We start from the raw sequence: 24,190 nt of genomic DNA, 5'->3' as shown, positions 1-24,190 counted from the left end.
CTTTTTTGTGTGAGTGTAGATGTGTATGCTTCTGGGTGAGATTTTGTCTGTATAGCTTTGCTCTCACCGTTAGTCCTAGGGTTAGGTCCGTCCGTTTTTTTTTTTTTTGGCTTAAAAATTTTTTTTTTCCCTAATAAATGTTTTCTTAATAATTTTTTCCTTATTTTCTATTTTTAAAAAAATTTTTAATAAGTTTTTTCATATTTTTTATTTTAAAAAATTAAAAAATTTTTTTTCTTAATAAATTTTTTCTAAATAATTTTTTTCTTATTTTTAGTATAAAAAATTAATAAATCTATTTTTAAAAATTAAAAAAAAATTTTTTTTCTTAATAAATTTACTCTTAATAATTTTTTTTTCTTATTTTTTATTATAATTGCTTTATTTTATTTTATTTTATCCTCTTTTTTTCTTTCTTTCCATTTTTTCTCCCTTTTATTCTGAGCCGTGTGGATGAAAGGCTCTTGGTGCTCCAGCCAGGCATCAGGGCTGTGCCTCTGAGGTGGGAGAGCCAACTTCAGGACACTGGTCCACAAGAGACCTCCCAGCTCCACGTAATACCAAACGGCGAAAATCTCTCACAGATCTCCATCTCAACATCAAGACCCAGCTTCACTCAACGACCAGCAAGCTACAGTGCTGGACACCCTATGCCAAACAACTAGCAAGAGAGGAACACAGCCCCATCCATTAACAGAGAGGCTGCCTAAAATCATAATAAGGCCACAGACACCCCAAAACACACCACCAGACGTGGACGAACCCACCAGAAAGACAACATCCAGCCTCATCCACCAGAACACAGGCACTAGTTCCCTCCACCAGGAAACCTACACAACCCACTGAACCAACCTTAGCCACTGGGGACAGATACCAAAAACAACGGGAACTACGAACCTGCAGCCTGTGAAAAGGAGACCCCAAACACAGTAAGATAAGCAAAATGAGAAGACAGAAAAACACACAGCAGATGAAGGAGCAGGGTCAAAACACACCAGACCTAACAAATGAAGAGGAAATAGGTAGTCTACCTGAAAAAGAATTCAGAATAATGATAGTAAGGATGATCCAAAGTCTTGGAAATAGAATAGACAAAATGCAAGAAACATTTAACAAGGACGTAGAAGAACTAAAGAGGAACCAAGAAACGATGACAAGCACAATAAATGAAATTAAAAATACTCTAGATGGGATCAATAGCAGAATAACTGAGGCAGAAGAACGGATAAGTGACCTGGAAGATAAAATGGTGGAAATAACTACTGCAGACCAGAATAAAGAAAAAAGAATGAAAAGAACTGAGGACAGTCTCAGAGACCTCTGGGACAACATTAAACGCACCAACATCCGAATTATAGGGGTCCCAGAAGAAGAAGAGAAAAAGAAAGGGACTGAGAAAATATTTGAAGAGATTATAGTTGAAAACTTCCCTAATATGGGAAAGGAAATAGTTAATCAAGTCCTGGAAGCACAGAGAGTCCCATACAGGATAAATCCAAGGAGAAACACACCAAGACACATATTAATCAAACTATCAAAAATTAAATATAAAGAAAACATTTTAAAAGCAGCAAGGGAAAAACAACAAATAACACACAAGGGAATCCCCATAAGGTTAACAGCTGATCTTTCAGCAGAAACTCTGCAAGCCAGAAGGGAGTGGCAGGATATACTTAAAGTGATGAAGGAGAAAAACCTACAACCAAGGTTACTCTACCCAGCAAGGATCTCATTCAGATTTGATGGAGAAATTAAAACCTTTACAGACAAGCAAAAGCTGAGAGAGTTCAGCACCACCAAACCAGCTTTACAACAAATGCTAAAGGAACTTCTCTAGGCAGGAAACACAAGAGAAGGAAAACACCTACAATAACAAACCCAAAACATTTAAGAAAATGGGAATAGGAAAATACATATCGATAATTACCTTAAATGTAAATGGATTAAATGCTCCCACCAAAAGACACAGACTGGATGAATGGATACAAAAACAAGACCCATATATATGCTGTCTACAAGAGACCCACTTCAGACCTAGAGACACATACAGACTGAAAGTGAGGGGATGGAAAAAGATATTCCATGCAAATGGAAATCAAAAGAAAGCTGGAGTAGCAATTCTCATATCAGACAAAATAGACTTTAAAATAAAGACTATTACAAGAGACAAAGAAGGACACTATATAATGATCAAGGGATCGATCCAAGAGGAAGGTATAACAATTGTAAATATTTATGCATCCAACATAGGAGCACCTCAATACATAAGGCAAATACTAACAGCCATAAAAGGGGAAATCGACAGTAACACAATCATAGTAGGGGACTTTAACACCCCACTTTCACCAATGGACAGATCATCCAAAATGAAAATAAATAAGGAAACACAAGCTTTAAATGATACATTAAACAAGATGGACTTAATTGATATTTATAGGACATTCCACCCAAAAACAACAGAATACACATTTTTCTCAAGTGCTCATGGAACATTCTCCAGGATAGATCATATCTTGGGTCACAAATCAAGCCTTGGTAAATTTAAAAAAATTGAAATCGTATCAAGTATCTTTTCCGACCACAACGCTATGAGACTAGATATCAATTACAGGAAAAGATCTGTAAAAAATACAAACACATGGAGGCTACACAATACACTACTTAATAACGAAGTGATCACTGAAGAAATCAAAGGGGAAATCAAAAAATACCTAGAAACAAATGACAATGGAGACACGACGATCCAAAACCTATGGGATGCAGCAAAAGCAGTTCTAAGAGGGAAGTTTATAGCAATACAAGCCTACATCAAGAAACAGGAAACATCTCGAATAAACAACCTAACCTTGCACCTAAAGCAATTAGAGAAAGAAGAACAAAAAAACCCCAAAGCTAGCAGAAGGAAAGAAATCATAAAGATCAGATCAGAAATAAATGAAAAAGAAATGAAGGAAACAATAGCAAAAATCAATGAAACTAAAAGCTGGTTCTTTGAGAAGATAAACAAAATTGATAAACCATTAGCCAGACTCATCAAGAGAAAAAAGGAGAAGACTCAAATTAATAGAATTAGAAATGAAAAAGGAGAAGTAACCACTGACACTGCAGAAATACAAACGATCATAAGAGATTACTACAAGCAACTCTATGCTAATAAAATGGACAACCTGGAAGAAATGGACAGATTCTTAGAAATGCACAACCTGCCGAGACTGAACCAGGAAGAAATAGAAAATATGAACAGACCAATCACAAGCACTGAAATTGAAACTGTGATTAAAAATCTTCCAACACACAAAAGCCCAGGACCAGATGGCTTCACAGGCGAATTCTATCAAACATTTAGAGAAGAGCTAACACCTATCCTTCTCAAACTCTTCCAAAATATTGCAGAGGGAGGAACACTCCCCAACTCATTCTACGAGGCCACCATCACCCTGATACCAAAACCAGGCAAAGATGTCACAAAGAAAGAAAACTACAGGCCGATATCACTGATGAACATAGATGCAAAAATCCTCAACAAAATACTAGCAAACAGAATCCAACAGCACATTAAAAGGATCATACACCATGATCAAGTGGGGTTTATTCCAGGAATGCAAGGATTCTTCAATATACGCAAATCAATCAACGTGATACATCATATTAACAAATTGAAGGAGAAAAACCATATGATCATCTCAATAGATGCAGAGAAAGCTTTCGACAAAATTCAACACCCATTTATGATAAAAGTCCTGCAGAAAGTAGGCATAGAGGGAACTTTCCTCAACATAATAAAGGCCGTATATGACAAACCCACAGCCAACATTGTCCTCAATGGTGAAAAACTGAAACCATTTCCACTAAGATCAGGAACAAGACAAGGTTGCCCACTCTCACCACTGTTATTCAACATAGTTTTGGAAGTGTTAGCCACAGCAATCAGAGACGAAAAAGAAATAAAAGGAATCCAAATCGGAAAAGAAGAAGTAAAGCTGTCACTGTTTGCAGATGACATGATACTATACATAGAGAATCCAAAAGATGCTACCAGAAAACTACTAGAGGTAATCAATGAATTTGGTAAAGTAGCAAGATACAAAATTAATGCACAGAAATCTCTTGCATTCCTGTATACTAATGATGAAAAATCTGAAAGTGAAATTAAGAAAACACTCCCGTTTACCATTGCAACAAAAAGAATAAAATACCTAGGAATAAACCTACCTAAGGAGACAAAAGACCTGTATGCAGAAAATTATAGGACACTGATGAAAGAAATTAAAGATGATACAAATAGATGGAGAGATATACCATGTTCTTGGATTGGAAGAATCAACATTGTGAAAATGACTCTGCTACCCAAAGCAATCTACAGATTCAATGCAATCCCTATCAAACTACCACTGGCATTTTTCACAGAACTAGAACAAAAAATTTCACAATTTGTATGGAAACACAAAAGACCCCGAATAGCCAAAGCAATCTTGAGAACGAAAAATGGAGCTGGAGGAATCAGGCTCCCTGACTTCAGACTATATTACAAAGCTACAGTAATCAAGACAGTTTGGTACTGGCACAAAAACAGAAATATAGATCAATGGAACAGGATAGAAAGCCCAGAGATAAGCCCACGCACATATGGTCACCTTATCTTTGATAAAGGAGGCAAGCATATACAGGGGAGAAAAGACAGCCTCTTCAATAAGTGGTGCTGGGAAAATTGGACAGGTACATGTAAAAGTATGAAATTAGAACACTCCCTGACACCATACACAAAAATAAACTCAAAATGGATTAAAGACCTAAGTGTAAGGCCAGACACTATCAAACTCTTAGAGGAAAACATAGGCAGAACACTGTATGACATAAGTCACAGCAAGATCCTTTTTGACCCAGGTCCTAGAGAAATGGAAATAAAAACACAAATAAACAAATGGGACCTAATGAAACTTAAAAGCTTTTGCACAGCAAAGGAAACCATAAACAAGACCAAAAGACAACCCTCAGAATGGGAGAAAATATTTGCAAATGAAGCAACGGACAAAGGATTAATCTCCAAGATTTACAAGCAGCTCATGCAGCTCAATAACAAAAACACAAACAACCCAATCCAAAAATGGGCAGAAGACCTAAATAGACATTTCTCCAAAGAAGAGATACAGATTGCCAACAGACACATGAAAGAATGCTCAACATCATTAATCATTAGAGAAATGCAAATCAAAACTACAATGAGGTATCATCTCACACCGGTCAGAATGGCCATCATCAAAAAATCTAGAAACAATAAATGCTGGAGAGGGTGTGGAGAAAAGGGAACACTCTTGCACTGTTGGTGGGAATGTAAATTGATACAGCCACTATGGAGAACAGTATGGAGGTTCCTTAAAAAACTAAAAATAGAACTACCATATGACCCAGCAATCCCACTACTGGGCATATACCCTGAGAAAACCATAATTCAGAAAGAGTCATGTACCAAAATATTCATTGCAGCTCTGTTTACAATAGCCAGGACATGGAAGCAACCTAGGTGTCCATCATCGGATGAATGGATAAAGAAGATGTGGCACATATATACAATGGAATATTACTCAGCCATAAAAAGAAATGAAATGGAGGTGTTTGTAATGAGGTGGATGGAGTTAGAGTCTGTCATACAGAGTGAAGTAAGTCAGAAAGAGAAAAACAAATACAGTATGCTAACACATATATATGGAATCTAAGGGGAAAAAAAAAAAAAAAAAAAAAAAAGTCATGAAGAACCTAGTGGCAAGATGGGAATAAAGACACAGACCTACTAGAGAATGGACTTGAGGATATGGGGAGGGGGAGGGGTGAGATGTGACAGGGTGAGAGAGTGTCATGGACATATATACACTACCAAATGTAAAATAGATAACTAGTGGGAAGCAGCCGCATAGCACAGGGAGATCAGCTCGGTGCTTTGTGACCACCTAGAGGGGTGGGATAGGGAGGGTGGGAGGGAGGGAGATGCAAGAGGGAAGAGATATGGCAACATATGTATATGTGTAACTGATTCACTTTGTTGTAAAGCAGAAGCTAGCACACCATTGTAAAGCAATTATACTTCAATAAAGATGTTTAAAAAAAAAAAAAAAACTATACTTCAATAAAAAAATTGAAAAAAGTTAAAACCAATTAACATATACAGTTAGAGAGCATAAGATTACTATAGATAACTAAGTAAAGAACATAATTTCTAAAAGCTAAAATAAATATATAAGAAGCTTAATCTCACTTCTAATTTTTTAGAAGTTCAAAAGAAACTCTGAGATAACATTCTTTAGCCAATTACAACATTAGCAAATATCTTATAATTTATAGTAGTGTATGTTGGCTAGCATACATCCAGTTTCAAGTACTACTGTAGAAGATGCATACCCATTGACTTAGTAATTACCATTCTAGTTATCTGTCTTAAGATGTGAGAAATTTAGAAACTAATATTTGCAACAAAGATGTCACTGTGTTATTTATTCCACACACTTGTAATGAATAATCTGAAAATGAAATTGAGAAAACAATTCCATTTGCAATAGCATGAAAAAGAACAAAATACTTAGAAATAAATTTGACAAAAGTTCAAAACTTGTACACTGAAAGCTACAAAGTATTGTAAAAATAAATTAATGAAGATTTAAGCAAACAGAAAGATATCTCATGTTTATGGATTTGACAACTTAATATTGCTAAGATGGCAATAATCTCTAAATTGATCTAGAGATTTAGTACAATTTCCATCAAAATTCCACTTGGATCTTTTGTAGAAATTGACAAGCTGGTTCTAAAATTCATATGGAAATGCCAAGGGCCCAGAATAGCCGAAACAATCTTTAAAAGGAAGAACAAAGTTGGAGGACTCAAATTTCCCAATTTCAAAACTCACTTAAAGGTAAAGTAATACTGTCTCATACTAGCCTGAGAATAGACATATAGATCAATGGAATCAAAACAGGATTCCAGAAATAAAATCATCTATTTATGGTCAATTGAGTTTAGGCAAGAATGCTAAGACAAGTTGATGGGGGGAAAGAATAATTTTAATAATTTGCTGAGAAACTGGATATACACATGCAAAAGGATGAATTTGGACCCCTACTTCACACCATATACAAAAGCTAACTCAAAATGAATCAAAGACTTAAATTTAAGACCTACAACACCTAGAAGAATGCTCAGAGAAAAATATGAATGTATATCTTAGTAATCTTGAATTAGGGAATGATTTCTTAGATATGACATGTAAAGTACAAGTAACCAAAAAAAAAAAAAAAAAACTGGACTTCGTCAAAACTAAAAAAAAATTGTACTTCAAAGGACACTACCAAGAAAGTGAAAAGATAACCCACAGAATGGGAGAAAATATTGAAAACCATATATTTGATCAGAGTCTAGTATCCAGAACATACAAGGAAATCTTACAACTCAACCATTAAACTACAAACAACCCAGTTTAAAAATGGTGTACATTGCTGGTGGGAATATGAAATGGTGCAGGCACTTTGGAGAACATTTTTTTCAGTTTCTAAACATGTTAAACTTAGAGTTATCGTATGATCCAGCAGTTCTACTCCTAGGTATATATTCTAGAGACTTGAAAATATATGTCCACCCAAAAACATGTACATGTGTGTTTACAGCAGCACTACCCATAACAGCCAAAAAGTGGAAACGACCCAAATGTCCAACAACTGGTGAATGGATAAACAAAATGTCATATATTCATACAATGGAATACTATTAAGTCATAAAAGTGAATAAAGTACTGACACATACTACAATGAAATGAACCTTGAAAACGTTATGCTAAATAAAGCAAGTCAGTCACAAGAGGTCACATACTGTATGAGTTCATCAACTAAAATATCTAGAATAAGCAGTTTCATACACACAGAAGGTAGATTAGTGGTTTTCAGGGCCTGGAGGCAGGATTTTTTGCTGATGAGTATGGAGTTCCTTTTTAGGTGATGAAATGTTATGAAATTTGATAGTGGTGTTGGTTGCACAACTCTGTGAACATACTAAAAGCTGCTGAATTGTATACTTTAAAATTGTTATTTTGCAAGTTTTTAATTAGAATTCAATAAAGTTGATCTAAAGAAGCAGGGGAGTTACACTAGACTACCTCTACAAAAGGAAGCATTGAATATATATTATATTACCCAGAGACTAATAAGAGATGCTATTGCATCCATCAAGCAGGATGAGATTTCTCTGAAGAAGGCATAATTAGGGAATAAAAAAGGACTCTAAAAAATTCAAAGTTTTGCTAATTAAAATGTGAAAATATCAATAGAGGGATTAGGAAATAAAATTAGCAAAAATTCTTCATGCTTAGTTATGGAAAAAGTAGAACCAGAATACAAAAATAAGTAAAATAAATAAGAAATAAGAAAATAAGATTAATCCAGAAACATCTAAATAATCAGAGTTCCAGAGAGATTAGGGGAAAGAAAGGTAAAGAAGTAATCAAAGAAATAATAGAAGAAAATCTCCTGGAACTAAAAGTCATAAGTCTGTAAATCAAATGAGCTCACAAAGGATCCAACAAGAAGGGTAAAAAGCAATCCACTTTAAGTCATTTTCTCTTAAATTTCAGAATACTGGTTACCAACAGATGAACTTAAATTCCTCCACAGAAAATAAACATGTGACATACAAGTGCCAAACATCAAAATGGCATCAGACTTATAGAGCAATATTGAATGTTAGAATAGTGAAGGATTGCCTTTCACATTCTGAGGGTGAATACATTTTAATCTAAAATTCTATATGAAGGTAAACTATCAAGCAAGTAGAAGGATAATGTGAACATTTTCATAATACAATTCTTTTAAAAATTAAACTTTATTCATCCTTTCTTAAGTTACTCCAGTATGTTCTTAAGAAAAATGAAGAATTAAACCAAGAAAGAGGAAACAGGGATCCCTACTCAAGAGGGTAGTGAAGGGAGCTGTTCAGATGGCAGTACTGCACCAGACCTACAGAGAAACCAAGTCAAAGCAACAGAGGGATAAAAGAGGGAGGTATATAGAAGAAAAAATTATAAATAGAACTGCTAGATTATTTGACATATATTGTGTGCTTTTGAAAAAATCCTGATAGCTGTTTGAAAGATCTGTTGGAAAAAGTGGTTAGAAAATGATAGCTAGATATAAGAAACAAACCAAAAGTGAAATGAAGTAATTATTACTGCCCCCCCCACAAAAAAGAAGAAATATTCTACTAGAAGTGAAACTTAATCATAGTAAACAAATTGGTGCAGCAATAAATAATATTTGCATACTCATGTTGGAAACATTGACTATTGCTGATAAAAATTATGACAAAAATTACATTGGGATAGGAGGTAGTGTGGAAGTCATGTAAAAACTAAATCCTCAACTATCATAATAGAAAGTTTATAACATCTAAAATTGGTAAATTTAAAAATATTGTAATTATATCACTTAGAAATATAGACCAGTTAAAAGGACTCAGCGTGGTTCTTCCTGAGGAAGTGGGTTGAGAAGCAGAGTGGTACATGGCAAGAGAATACATTTTTGTTACAAGGCTGTCAACTTGATTTGTTAGCAATTTGTACATATTGATGAAACGTACTAATTTTAAAAAGGAAAACTGGAATCATTTAGGATATTTGAATAACAAAAAGAACAAGCATGTCAAATATATACCTTTTTTTCAAGTGAAAGATTTTTTATTAAGGTTTATAACAGTGGTTTATAACATAAGTTTCATGTGTACAACATTATATTTTGAATTCTGTGTGCCCCACCCCATGCTCACTACCAAAAAGTTTCATTTCCATCCATCACCATAAAGTTGACCCCTTTTACCCATTTTGATCCCTTACCACCCTCCCTTCTGGCAACCACTACTCTGTTCTCTGTATCTATGCATTTGTTTTGGTTTCTTTGTTTATTTTGTTTCTTTGTTTGCTTGGTTTTTTTTTTAAATATTCCATATATGAGTGAAATCATATGGTATTTGTTTTTCTCTGCCTGATTTATTTCACTTAGCATAATACCCTTAAGGCCCATCCGTGTTGTAAGTCTAACATGGATCACATTTGACATCTTGGAAATCTGATGCATCTGATGCATTTTACAATCAATGGCATGTCATTTTTATTGAAAATGAGTTTTCTTTCTTAGTAGAACATAAAGTAATGATTTGTACAATCAGCGGCATCTTAGATTTGATGAAATAAATATTTTGAGTATTACTGTTAAAATATACTTTTTAATAACACAGATAATTTATAAAAATTTATCAGATATTAAACCACAGATGCTGTCAGAGTTGTGGCTAAGGTGGACAATTAGAAGTGTCTGGTATTATAGGAGAAGTAGGTACAACAGGCTTAGTGATACAAAGGTATCACGGAATGAGGAAAGAAAAGAGCAACAATCAAGATGGAGTTGCAAGTGAGATGCTTATTTTCAGATGCATATAAATATATGATTGGAAATTGAGAGCCATCTGCAGATGCACTGAACAGAAAGCAAAATATTGAGGGATGAGGAAACAACCTGGAAATAATTTTGGAAAATGCCAAATACTTAAGACCAAATAAAATTAATCTAAAATCATTTATAACATTCTGGACATACAGGCAAATAATCTTTTTTTCAGCAAGCTGATACTGGAGGGGTAAGTCTCTCTGATATACAAAGGGAAGCATCTACAATTGGCATCCCACAGGAAGACAAGATAGTGACTTCATAGAACTCATCAGGGCTTGTAAGATAGTGCAATGGCAGAAGCGTTCTTCAGTACAACCTATTCAGCTTAGGTCTCATAATTTTTCCATATTCTACTGTATAAAGTACTCAACTCCTCTAATGTAGGCTGCAGCCTGACAAAGAGCCTTTGGATGATGCAATTGCAGAATTGGAAATAATGAGTAAAGGAAGTATAATGTCTCTACAATCACCATGCAATTGTTACGTGAGTAACTCATATTATGGACTTCAGCCACCCAGAGTGACAATGAAGAACAGAATAAATATTACAGGATTTGAAAGATGGAAACCAGTGAGTCATCAAAGCCAAAGGAACATTCACCTCTGACTAGCCCAATCCTTCTCATTCCCACCCCTCCAAAATCTCCATAGTCACTAAAAATAACCAACTCTTATTTTTATATTTGGGTGCAGCATATAGGTTCTGCCCTGAAGGCTTTTATCCTTTCATTTCTTTTTAAAAAATTTCCAGGTGTTTTGAAGGCAAGGAATAAAACTTGGTGAATTTTACTAGTCCTCATTTTAAGGTTATTCAAGACACTAAGGCACAGGCTTTCTCAAGGTTTCTATACTATCACTTCACCAATGGAAAATATTAGAAATAGACATTCTATTAAAAAAAATTAAACCTCCTAGTAATATGAGTCTAGGAGAAAATTTTATTTCTGTAAGAAATGCAAGGTAGCATATTTCCTTTTTTATATAATTTCTTACTGAGTTATATATTGATATTTACAATTAACTGGTTGTTTAACTTGAAGGTGCAGGTAGATATGGCTTATTGTATTTATTGTAATAGCTATGCTGTCAAAATTTTCTGAAATGTGCTGACATGTTGCAAAGAACATAGCACAGATTTTTGCCTCTTTTACCTTATTTCAAAGCAGACTGGTATAGGAGCCTATACTGAAAAACCTACATCAATCTTCAGTCCCTTATTGTTATTTTATTGTTTGTGTGTTTGTTTTTTCTCTTTCCCTCAGTAGCATAGCAGGCTGCTGGTGAGAGTAAGTAGATCTCCAAAGGTGTAGGAAATAAGGGGTATAGTGTCTGTAGAGAATTCAAAACAGTAATAAAACCTACTCAGAATGGGTTTGCTTTTTATTATCACCATGCTCCAGCAATTCTAAACAATGTTAGTGATAAACAATGTTACTTCCCCCCCAAATATCTTGTATATGTTCTAAATAACAATTGCAGTTATGGCTGAGTTTTTATATTTAAACTTCAAGTAAGCACAATTGTATTATCCTCCAAACAAATATGGTATTCTCCTTAGAAGTTAATTCAGAGAACCTCAGTTCTAGTTGCCTCCCATATAGATGTGGATTCAGCTACATGCATTTGTTTGGAGAGTCATTTCCTAAGGTTACAGATCTTTGACTTGCTCCCAGCACTGTTGGTGTCTTCATCCCCTGAGATAGCACATATTCCTGCCTTCAAAGAGTAGACTCAAAATAAACAATGATAGTGCAGTGACTGTAAAGACAAAGAAACAGAACTTGAGTTAGCTCAATTCTGTCATTCTGTGACCACATGGAGTTTTTATTTGTGCTTAAAATGTTTAAAACCGAAACAGTGTGCAAATGAAGAGGTATAATATTTTTTCGTAAAGGCAAATTTTATAGATGTGAAAAATATACATAAATATATTTATGTATATTTTCTTTCAATTGGTATGTATAACGTAATGCTGATTTTGATTAGTAGATATGCTGAGGAGACACATATTCAGAATCTGATTATTGTTACTGAAACAAAGTATCACATTAACATTTAACTTAAGTAATACAAAACCAATTGTAGAATGCCCCCCCAAAGAATTATAGTGAAATCATAAATAAGCTATAAATAAACAAATAAACATGTCTACACATATGTAAAACACACAGACCTATGTATATGTTTATGTGCATATTATTTTATGTATCTTATTGGAAAAAAATTTAAACAGCCTTCTAAATAGCTGTTAGTTGAAAGAGGAAATTAAAACTGAAAATACATAACATTCAGAAGTGAGTAGCAATGAGAAGGGGTTACATACCAAATCTGTGAAATGTAGACAAGATGGAATGGAAAGGAAAATTCAGAAGTTTTAACGTCTTTATTAGAAAAAAAGCATAATAATAACAAATTAATTAAACTTTTAATTCCGGGAGCTAGTGGGAGTAATAGTTGTAATAAATATAATAAACATACTAAGAATTAATAATAATGTTTACCTCCTATAAATTAATAAGGGAATGACAAAAGGAATAATTATTTAAATTGACTAAAAATATGAAAAGGCAAGGAACATAAGAAATATGGTTAAATTCATTTGCAAGCAAGGAATTGCAAACTAAAATAAGATAAAACAATTTTCCCATCAGATGGGCAAAATTTATTACTGATAACATCAAGTGATAGAAAAGCTGTAAAAAAAAAAATCAGATTTCGGATATGCTGTTGGTGTTTGAACTAGTGCAGCCTTTTTTAGAAGAAAATTTGTCAGTACTTATCAATATCACAAGTGATATACCCTTTTGATTTGACAGTTCATTCTAGAGAAATTTATTTTACAGAAAGATTTGTTCACATGTTCACAAAGATATTTGTACAAGAATATTCATTACATCATTATTTATAATATCAAAAAAATAGGAAACAACCTAAAAGTCAATTAACATGGTATTTTTATCTTATGGACTGTTGTGCTGTCATTAAATGCAATGATGCGGATCTGTATGTACTGAAATGAAAAACTCAATCTACCTAATTCCCAAGCATGTCATTAAGTGAAGAAAGCTAACTCATGGGAAAATATATACTATGATCCCCTTTTTGGAAATAATTTTTTAAATTTAAGAAGTAAATGTGTATACCCATCCTTATAAGTAAATGCATGGAAAGCAGTCTGGAAGAACACATGACAAACTGTTTCTTCTTGGGGTGGCACTGGAATTGGGGCAGGGAGATAATAGAGGACTTTTCTTTTTCATTCCATATTTTTTTGTATTATCTGCAATTCTTACAAGAATGCATTGATGAAAATTTTGTAATTGTGATATATATAGATAGATGATAGATAGATAAATAGATAAATAGATATCCTTTAAAATATGTACAAAGGATAGCACAAAAATAGTAAATGGAAAACAACCCAGAAACTAAAAACGAAGACAGGATAGTTGTAGAGTGGTCTCTAGAACAAGCTTGAGTTTAAATCCTGCCATTGTGTAATCTTGGGAAGGTAATTAACCTGTTTGTCTGAGTTTCTTCATCTGTGAAATAAGGGTAGTTAATGGAACATTATCCAAGTGAATATGTATAAAATCCTTAGACCAGTGTCTAGCATATATAAAGCACTCCACGGATATATAAAAATAGTGTTACGTATTCTTATTAAAGTCAACAGAGGAGCATTTCCCAAGAAGAAGTGTTTGATATTCTCAAATTGGGAATGGATGAGAAATGAAGGGAAAGAACTGAGATGTTATTTTCACATTTGAAAGGACTAAATGAAGAGAATAGTTAAGTGTTGAGTCCCCAGGCTAATAAGCAGCAAAAAGTGGGGCACCAAACATGCTGATACCTTTATCTAATATACAAGAAAAGGAAGGAGTGAGGATAATGTAGATTAATTTGTGGGGACAGACTTAAAGAAAATGTTTTTAGAATAAAAGTGTTCAGTATGTTTGTAGCCTTGCAGGACATTTGGTCCTGTCCATAAGGCGTTTGGTTGATGAGACATTTTGATTCAGGCCAAAAGATCCTTGAAATTTTGTCCTATCCAAAATGTCCATGAGCATACTTGGTCCATGCCACGTGGTTTTGGATAGGACCAAATATCAAGCACCTTTTGGCATGACCAAATGTCTTATGGACATTTTAGACAGGACCAAATGTCTGCTAACTGTTGATAGCAATGGAAAAATGGAATCAGTGGACAAAAGACTAAAGGGGTGTTGGGAGGGTGATTAGTGGAAAATGATCCCTAAGGGGACAGAAGGAGATAGAATCAATAGCACAGAATGAGGTAGTAGGGAATTATTTCCAAATAGGATTTCAAGCATGGATCCAACATTCTGAAAAAATAAAACTAACACTGAACTATAACTCCAGAGTTTGGAATCTGCTTTGTACTGAGAATACTTACATATTTGACATAGAAGAAAGGAGCAGTTGTCGTGGTGGCTTAGGAGATGAGTATGGCTATCATACTGAATGACAAATTAGGGCATTAGAAGGACAGGAGGAAATCGCAGAGCCTGAGAACTACAGGTGAAAGTTTAAAAGAATTGTGGAGATATGAGGGAAGCTTAAGAAAAAGTGTGCTAAATCCATCAGTTACAAGAAACTCTGAAGTTTTAGTGAGATTTTCAAACTTCTCCAGCACAGGAAATAATGGGATTGGTAAAATGAACTATCTACATAAATCTCTAAGGGATGCAGACATTATATTTTTGTTACAATCATTTCTTTTAGTAGTTTGGTAGCATTTTGAATACCATGTATTTAATTTATGTTAAAATGCATTCAAGCATAACACACTGCATCTGCTACTATGCTTTTTAATAAAGTAGTACATTTAACATATTTGTTGACCCCCAGATTTTAGTCTATGTTTGTTGTTAGAGTTAGAAAACAGACATGGAGAAGAACCACGAGCATAATTTTAGCCACCTCAGTTACATCTAACTCTATTCGTTTCTGTTATGTTCTAAATCCCTCACCAAAAGATGAAGCATAAGGAAAGGTGAGACCAGGGTAAAGAGTGAACATGGGGGACAAATGGAATGGGAGGGACCCATGACATTTGTTCTTCCGCATATTTGACATGTCTTTCCTATGCCTAAACTATTCTAATAGAACTTCTCTCTTCTTTGGCAGGTGTTTTGGAAGAAAACAGTTGAAGAGTGGACAGACACATAGAGTAAGTAAAAAGAGACAATGTATGCCTTTGTGACAAGGAAACGTACTTCTGTGCATAAGTACATGGATCCATGAAACTTGTAAGACTGTATCTCACTTTAAGTAAACTCATATGAAAGTAATATTTAATATGTGCAAAAAACAAATCAGGAGGTTATTATTTACTTTAGAAAAGACTATTTCCGGTCATGAATGTTTTCTCTTGAATTTCCTTTAATTAGCAAGCGATCCCCAGGGCACTAAACCTAAGAACTGATTTACATACAGTGCTTCAAAAATGTATCAAAATCTGCCCAAATTCCAAAAGCTGCAGAAACATAGTTATGCCAAATGTGGGTCAGTAATAATTTTTTTCCTGATGTTGTCCTAAATGTTATTGGCACTGAAATAAAACCTGAGTTGAGCATAAACCCTCCAAAAACAATTTTTTAAAAAAATCCCAAAAATATACACCAAAAAATCTAAATACAAAATCTAACCTTTCCCCCCAACCTCCCTTTGTTGGGGATGGAGGCAGTGGTTACAGGCTTTAAGGCAGCTAGATTGCCCACAACTCCAGGTTTGAATTTAGCCAGTATACGGCATATCATCAAGAGAGTGTTAATATAATTCACAGGGATAAACAAAAGACTAAGTTTGGTGTTGGGGCGGGCGGTGAGGGGTAGACGTTGAAGGGATTGAAGCTGAAACCATGGGCTCTGGCCTAGGGACACGGCATGGAGGGACAGTGTGGCCCCTTGGGGACTAATCTGTAGTTCTTAGGGTCTAACGTAGGCAAGCATGATGACATTTTACAAGCCTAATAACCTTTTTGGTGGGTAGAGAGCTTTTCCTAAGCTATTTGTAAAGTGAAATTGGAAGAATTAATGAAGAAGTTTCTGCTCAACAAGTGAATTGGGTGAATTAGAAGTATTTTCTTGCTTTGTCATCTATAAAAGTCAAGAAAATGTTTTATAATATGCATTTGAATATCTATTTTCCTTTTCTGATCTTAGATCTCTGTAACACTTAGAGTGGAAACTTTGCCTGGCTTTATCCCTTTTTGATATCTAATCAAACCTGATCTAGTGGAGAATTTATCAGCACGCCTTTTCCCTCATATTTCATTTATGGATATGGACAGACACCCATTTTTACCATGCATTGTATGTTGAAAGATCAAATACATCAGCATAATTTAAATAAATCTGAGTCCTATAAATTCCCACTGGATACAAGACCACAAATGGAAACAAGAACAAGGGCATATTCAATGACATTAAAATGCAACTAATTTAAAACACAAAGGAAATACATTTCTATGGAGTGCCTAATAAATCTACAGCACTCATTTCCACAGGATTTTAGTGAGCCAAATACCTCAACAAATTTCAAGAAAGAATTACACATTCGTAGCACAGGAAAAAAAAATATTTGTGGCTATGAGGTTACATGAACTATCAATTTCCATGCTTTGTTTTTAAGTTGAAAGAGATTCTAGCCAACTTCCTAGATTAGTAAAAATTCCTTGAAAATTAGGGAATCTGCTAAAGTAAAACTATCTTTAGATTTGGAGGTCTTCCTTTACTTAATTCTTTTATTTGATTGATAGGTTTATTTCAGATAGCACTGGGCTTACAGATATGGCCAGAATGTTTTCTTGGCTATCTTTGAATTGATTATACCAGTGGATCATTAGCATAATTAAATCAATCTCCTGCAAAGATTGGATGATATGCAGAAATAGTAATTTTTTATGGTAGGACAAATATATTTGTGTAAGAGTATTACTGGAAGAGAAGAAAAGAGGAGCAAAATGATAAAAGTGGGAGTGAATAAGAGCTGGAAGGGAGAAAGAAAGAAAAAGAAAAGAGATAGAGGTGATAGCATGGCTGGCGACACAGAGTGATTCTGGACCAAAACAGAGATAAGAAATCAAGTTTAGCTAATGAAATAGCAAAAGCCTTTCATTTCCCTCCTTATTACAAATATTTCTTAATGCATAGTCTTCCGTGTAATGTGAATCCCCATGTTTTCCTTTTTATTCTTCCTCGCATGCCAGCAGTTACCAAAGAGGAGAGGCACATGTAAGCTTCCATTTATCCAGATACCTTCTTACAAGTATCTCTGAGGTTTAAGAAAGTCAAATGTCCCTTCCTATGAGCCCAACCTTCTGAATGTCATTAGTGAACTCTCTACAATTGCAAGGCCATGATCCTTCCATTCCTTCAAATATTTTGTAATATTTTGCACTATAATAGGCTCTGGAGATATGTCAACAAAATAGACAAAAATTTCTGCTCTCATGGAGCTTATACTCCACTGGGAGAGCGGGCAAATGAGAGAGAAGGTAAATAATAAAATAAAGAATAAAATGTATAGGGACTTCCCTGGTGGTACAGTGGTTGAGAATCTGCCTGCCAATGCATGGGTTCCATCCCTGGTCTGGGAAGATCCCACATGCCATGGAGCAGCTAAGCCCATGCACCACAAATACTGAGCCTGTGCTCTAGAGCCCACGAGCCACAACTACTGAGCCCACGTGCCATAACTACTGAAGCCCACACACCTAGAGCCGTGCTCCGCAACAAGAGAAGCCACGACAGTGAGAAGTCTGTGCACCGCAACAAAGAGTAGCTCCCACTCGCCACGACTAGAAAAAGCCCGTGTGCAGCAACAAAGACACAACACAGCCATAAATAAATAAATAAATTTTAAAATAAATAAATAAAATGTAGAGATGGTAATACATGCTAGGGAGAATGAAAGTCAGGAAATGTGAGTGGAGTGTGTGTGTGTGTGTGTGTGTGTGTGTGTGTGGAGGCTGGGGAAAAGGTATGGTTTTAAATAGAGTGGTCAGGAAAATTCTCACTGAAAAGTGTCAGTTGGACACAGTACAAAGTAAGGAGTGAGGGTGGCATAAGGATGTTTCAAAGCAGAAGGGAAAAGGGGAATGCAAATTCCCAGAGGCAGATAGTGATTCTGGATTTACTTTTGATAAAGATGGGGACTCTGGGGGATCTTGACAGAATTGTGTCATGATCTGACTTGCCTTTTAACAGGCTCGTTCTTACTTTGTATTGAGAGTAAATGACTCTGAAGTTCTGCATAGGTAGGGGTAGAGTGAACGATGCAGAAATTAAAGTTTTTAGTACAGATGCAGAAGTTAAAACCATAAAGGTTGATGGGAACTTCCACAGAAACCATGTGAGAAGAACAATCAAATAGGGGCAATGATGGAACCCTGATGGGTACTAATATGTAAGGGATGGAAAGAGATGAATTTACAGAATCCAAGAAAAAACCTGTCAGAGAAGTATGAAAGGAAACAATCATGAAAGGTAAAGACTATTGAGCTTCACTAAGGACAGATGAGCTTAGACACCATGAATTTGAACTGACCTAAATGTGAACTGAAATATGGTTGTTTGATACATTTAGCAGTACTTCTATGTCAGTAATAGCATAGAAGACTAATTGAAGAATTGATTAAAAGTCGTGGTTTTACTGTGCAGGTGTGATAAACAGTAAGAACATCAAATAACTGAGATTTTGATAAAAGAGAGCGGGGAAAATATTAAGCCATGTGGTTCCAGGTAGGGAAAAGTGAGTAAAACCCAAACAAGGATAAATAATGAGGAAACAGGAATCAAGAAATGATGTGTCTAAGAACATGAGGGCAGATTTAGTGGGGATGAGGGTGAGACTGAGGACAGGGAAGAGTTGTGATAGAGTAGGATATGGGTGCTTAAGATTTTTAATATGGAACATAATATAACAAAATACAATTATGTTGAACTTGATTAAAAGTTGATGTCTTTGCTTAATGTATCTTAGGCTATAGACAGTTTCATTTCATGATGGAGATTTAATCATTCTCATTTAGCTTCTTTTGTTGTCATAAAATCCCAAGTTAAAGGATTCTCTTCCGGATGTTTTAGTTAGAGGTATCTGTTCTAGTGTATGCCAACCGAGCACTGTAAGCAAGGTCAAGGGCCCCACTGTAGGAAAGCTGCCCCCGACTTACAGAATCCTCTTTTCACTAGGCTTATTGCCGAGTGACTGATAAGAGTATTTTACTCAAACTTACATAGTTTTAGGGAGTCCAAACCTCATGAAAAAGTTTTGGCTGTGATTAGACCACTAAATGCCATCTGAGTGTTTTTTCTGTTAAATAGTTTGGAATAAAAGCCTTCACACTCATTTAGTAAAACCAAAGAAAAACAGACATAAAAAGGCAAAGATGTTATTATTTAAATAGAAGTGTATTGTTTACTACCAAATATGATTACCAAAGATTAGATAGGTAGGTAGGTAGGTAGGCAGGTAGGTGGGTGGGTAGATAGATAGATAGATCTTAGTTTTAATTTTAAACTTAAGTTGAATAACTCTCTTAAAGCAAGGTAACATTGTTGGCTAGTTCTGCTTATGCTTCTCCAACTTTTCTGTGTCTTTTTTTCTTTTTTTTCTTTTTTTATTGAAGGATAGTTGATTTACAATGTTGTATCAATTACTACTGTGCAGAAAAGTGGTTCATACATATACATACATTCCTTTTTTTTAAATACTCTTTTCCATTATGGTCCATCACAGGACACTGAAAATTGTTCTCTGTGTTACACAGCAGGACCCCATCATCTATCCATTCCACATGTAAAAGCTTACATCTGCTCACCCCAACCTCCCACTCCAACCCTCCCCCAACCCCCTCCCCCTTGGCAACCACCAGTCTGTTCTCTATGTCCATGATTCTGTTTCTGTTTCATAGATAGGTTCATTTGTGTCATATTTTACATTCCACATATAAGTGGTATTTGTCTTTCTTCTTCTGACTTCACTCAGTATGATAATCTCTAGCTACACACATGTTGCTGCAAGTGGCATTATTTCATTCCTTTTTAAGGCTGAGTAGTATTCCATTGTATATATGCACATCTTCTTTATCCATTCATCTGCTGATTTAGGTTGTATCCCTGTCTTGGCTATTGTGAACAGTGCTGCTGTGAACATTGAGGTGCATGTATCTTTTTGAATTACAGTTTTGTGTGGATATATGCCCAGGAGTGGGATTGCTGTATCATATGGTAATTCTATTTTTAGTTTTCTGAGGAACCTCCATACTGTTTTCCACAGTGGTTGCACCAACTTAAATTTCCACCAACAGTGTAGGAGGGTTCCCTTTCCTCCACATCCTCTCCAGCATTTGTTATTTGTAGACATTTTCATGATGGTCATTCTGACTGGTGTGAGGTGGTGCCTCATTGTAGTTTTGGTTTGCATTTCTCTAATAATTAGCAATGTTGATTGAGCATCTTTTCATGTGCCTCTTGGCCATTTGTATTTCTTCTTTGGAGAAATGTCTATTTTGGTGTACTGCCTATTTTTGGATTGCGTTTTTTTTTGTTGTTGAGGTGTATGAGCTGTTCGTATATTTTGGAAATTAAGCCCTTGTCAGTTGCATTGTTTGCAAATATTTTCTCCCATTCCATAGGTTGTCTTTTCATTTTGTTTATGGTTTCCTTTGCTGTGCAAAAGCTTGTAAGTTTGATTAGGTCCCATTTGTTTATTTTGGTTTTTATTTCTATTGCCTTGGGAGACTATTCTGTGTCTTTTTTTCTAAACCAGCAGAGAAAGTTCTGCCAGGTGTAGTTTTCTTTTTCAGAGTGAATGCTGAAGCAAATTGCTTCATCTTCTCTTAGGTAAAGTGTACTACTTTGAGTTTGCTGCTGGCCCCTTTGAGTTCTAGTCACTAAATGTGAACCTAAGTTTTCAGCTTCACTCCTCTTTTCCTGGTATTTAATTCTTTCTTGCTGTGGAATAGATGCTCCCTACGTTAAAGCTATGCATAAAATCATGGTAAATGACCTCAAAGGTTCCTTTTGCTCATTAATCTCCAAGTGTCCCTCTCTAATGTAAACCCACAAAGGAAGAACTTGGTAATTCCCTGTAACAGAATGAAATCAAAATTGTATGGTCCTCAAAGGTAATACTCCCGCAAGTAAATCTAGCAGCACAGATTTCTCCTTTTTCACTTAAACCAAATATCCATTTTCCTGTAGCATTAATAGAGAATTTATCAAGAGAAAGAAATTCTCATAAAAGCTTAATTAGATGTTAAGAGAAATAAGCTAAAAGAAAGAATTAATAAAAGAGAAGATAATAGCAGGCATATTTTGATGAATAATGTCTACCAAAGTGTTAAAATTGGAAGTAAAAGAAAAGTTATGCAAAGAGGAGAAAAAAAGCAGAGAAGAGAAAAAGGAACAAAGTTCTGGAGGTGTATAAGGAGAAAGTGAAGAAAGGAATGAAAGACAGCAGTGAGAAGTAAATTTTGAAAAAGAGAGAATGGAAAGTTCCCACCATTTTTTAAAACATAACATTATTATTTTGCTAATATTAAAAATACTAAACTACAGGGTGATTAGCAAACAGAGATAAAATATTTTATTAAAATTCTGTTTACATGCCACTGTATTGTTTTTTATTTAATGTACTACCATCGTAGTAAAACCGTCTATAATCTCTTCCCTTATATCATTGGATAGATTATTTCATGTTGAGTTCATATGAAAACAGAGTAATCACACAATGTCTCAAATGCAGAGGACTCACTATGTGTGTCCATTAATCAGAATATTCAATTCTACTTGGATAAAAACACAATTATAATACTAAAATTTTTATATTTTCTGGATGCCTAACTATTCCATCAATGATTTAAGATTACCCACTTATTTCAAGTATAATTTGGGCATCCAAAAAAATCTAATGGTTGCTTCTTTATTATAGCCATGTGCTCAGATTTATTCAAATAGAGAACAATTTCTGCAGCATCCTTTAAAAATAAAAAAGTAAGTAAAGTAACTGATTGTGATTGCTGTTTTGTAGGTTCAGACATTTAATGCATTCTTCCTTGGAAAAAAATAACAACAACTAGGAACAATAATCACAGGCAAAACTTTGCAACACCAATTGCCTTGAAAAGGAAACAAATATTTCCCCCACACACAAGAAAAAATACTGTCCATTCCTGTCAGCCTTTTCAACCTCTTTTGTGTTCCAAGAAATTGCGAGTAATGAAAACAGGGCAGAGCCAATCAAATGGGTGTGTATACTAGTGCACTGTGAGAGTTGAAAGCTCTGCATTTAAAATAAGGTTTATGCATAATTCATAGACTATGCATGTTTATGTAAATTACCAAAGGCGGAAGTGTATATGAAACCAGAATCTGAAGTAAAATGACGATGTTATAATATACTGCTGGACTTGCATCTCGCCAGTTCAACATACCCCCATTATACTGTTCTTGAAAATTACATCATGTGCCAGTTCACACTAGGAAACCTAATAAACTTTGAGGCTTACACACATTGTATATTTTTCAACATTTCTTTCAGATTCAGTATATTATTAAACACTGAAACTTAGCCATGTATAATTCAGACAGCCTGGAAATAAAGATGTACATATATATTCCTGTTAATGGGTGTTATATAAGTTGAGGGAAATAGAAACAGTGCCTAGAAATTTTATTTAAATATTGAGAGGTTTTAAGTGTATGGGGATTTCCACTTTTATAAAATGGAGGAAATGAACTCTTCCATCATTGGAAACAGAGCCAGTGAATTTTGGAAGGTAAAATATTATTTGGAAAGCAATCTCCCACCTAACATGGGACACTGGAGTGGTTTCTGGCTGGTGATATTCAGCTCAGACTCATCTTCTGGGTTAAAGTGCTCTTTTGAATCAGTCATTGTAGGCTGCCAGCAGAGAAGAGCTCATTTGCATGAGCTCTCCACCTCCTGGTCAGCTCTGAAAATCTTGGCAGCTTAACACTGCAATTGGCAAAGGAGAGTTTAAAAAAAAAAAAAAATTAATAAATAAGGGCTTCTAAAGCAAACACTGTCATGGAATTAAGTCCAATGCACCTGAAATTCATTGCTCTGTTATCTTTTAAATTGTTATAAATATAGCAGGCATTTTAAAGTCATTTCTGTTTATTCCTTTCCTAATGTACTGTGTGAACCATTTTTCATATGTGTTAACGTACTATATGCAAATGGCATTTAATGTGTTTTATTCACAGAATGCATTTACAAATCATTTTGCATATGGAGGAAGCAGTTGCCTTACTTTTGCATGTGAAACTGAAAAGGAGGAGTACATATCACTACAATTCTAAAATGAGAGAAAATTTAAATGAGGAAAGCCCACAGATGTTGTAATAGAAATTTCCTAGGTTTCTAATTCACCTATTAGTACTTTTTTCCTCACTTCATAGACTTTCAAAATCTGTTGCTGAATTTCCCTTCCTAAGAATTTTAAGCTCTTGTCATTAGAAGCAATTATCCCTTCCATTATTTGTGCTTAGGTCCACGTGTACTATTCCTCTTAGAAATCAAAAGGAAAAGCTCAGAAACAGCAAACACTTTTAGGTGAAGCAAAACTTAATTTAAACATTTGTGCTCCGTGTACTACCACAGCAACTGAGAGTAATTTTTCACACATCTAATCATCATGTATTTTATTTATGGCATTT

This window comes from Eubalaena glacialis, chromosome 4, assembly GCF_028564815.1.
Source record: "Eubalaena glacialis isolate mEubGla1 chromosome 4, mEubGla1.1.hap2.+ XY, whole genome shotgun sequence".
NCBI lineage: Eukaryota > Metazoa > Chordata > Mammalia > Artiodactyla > Balaenidae > Eubalaena > Eubalaena glacialis.
This window is presented reverse-complemented; position numbering follows the sequence as displayed.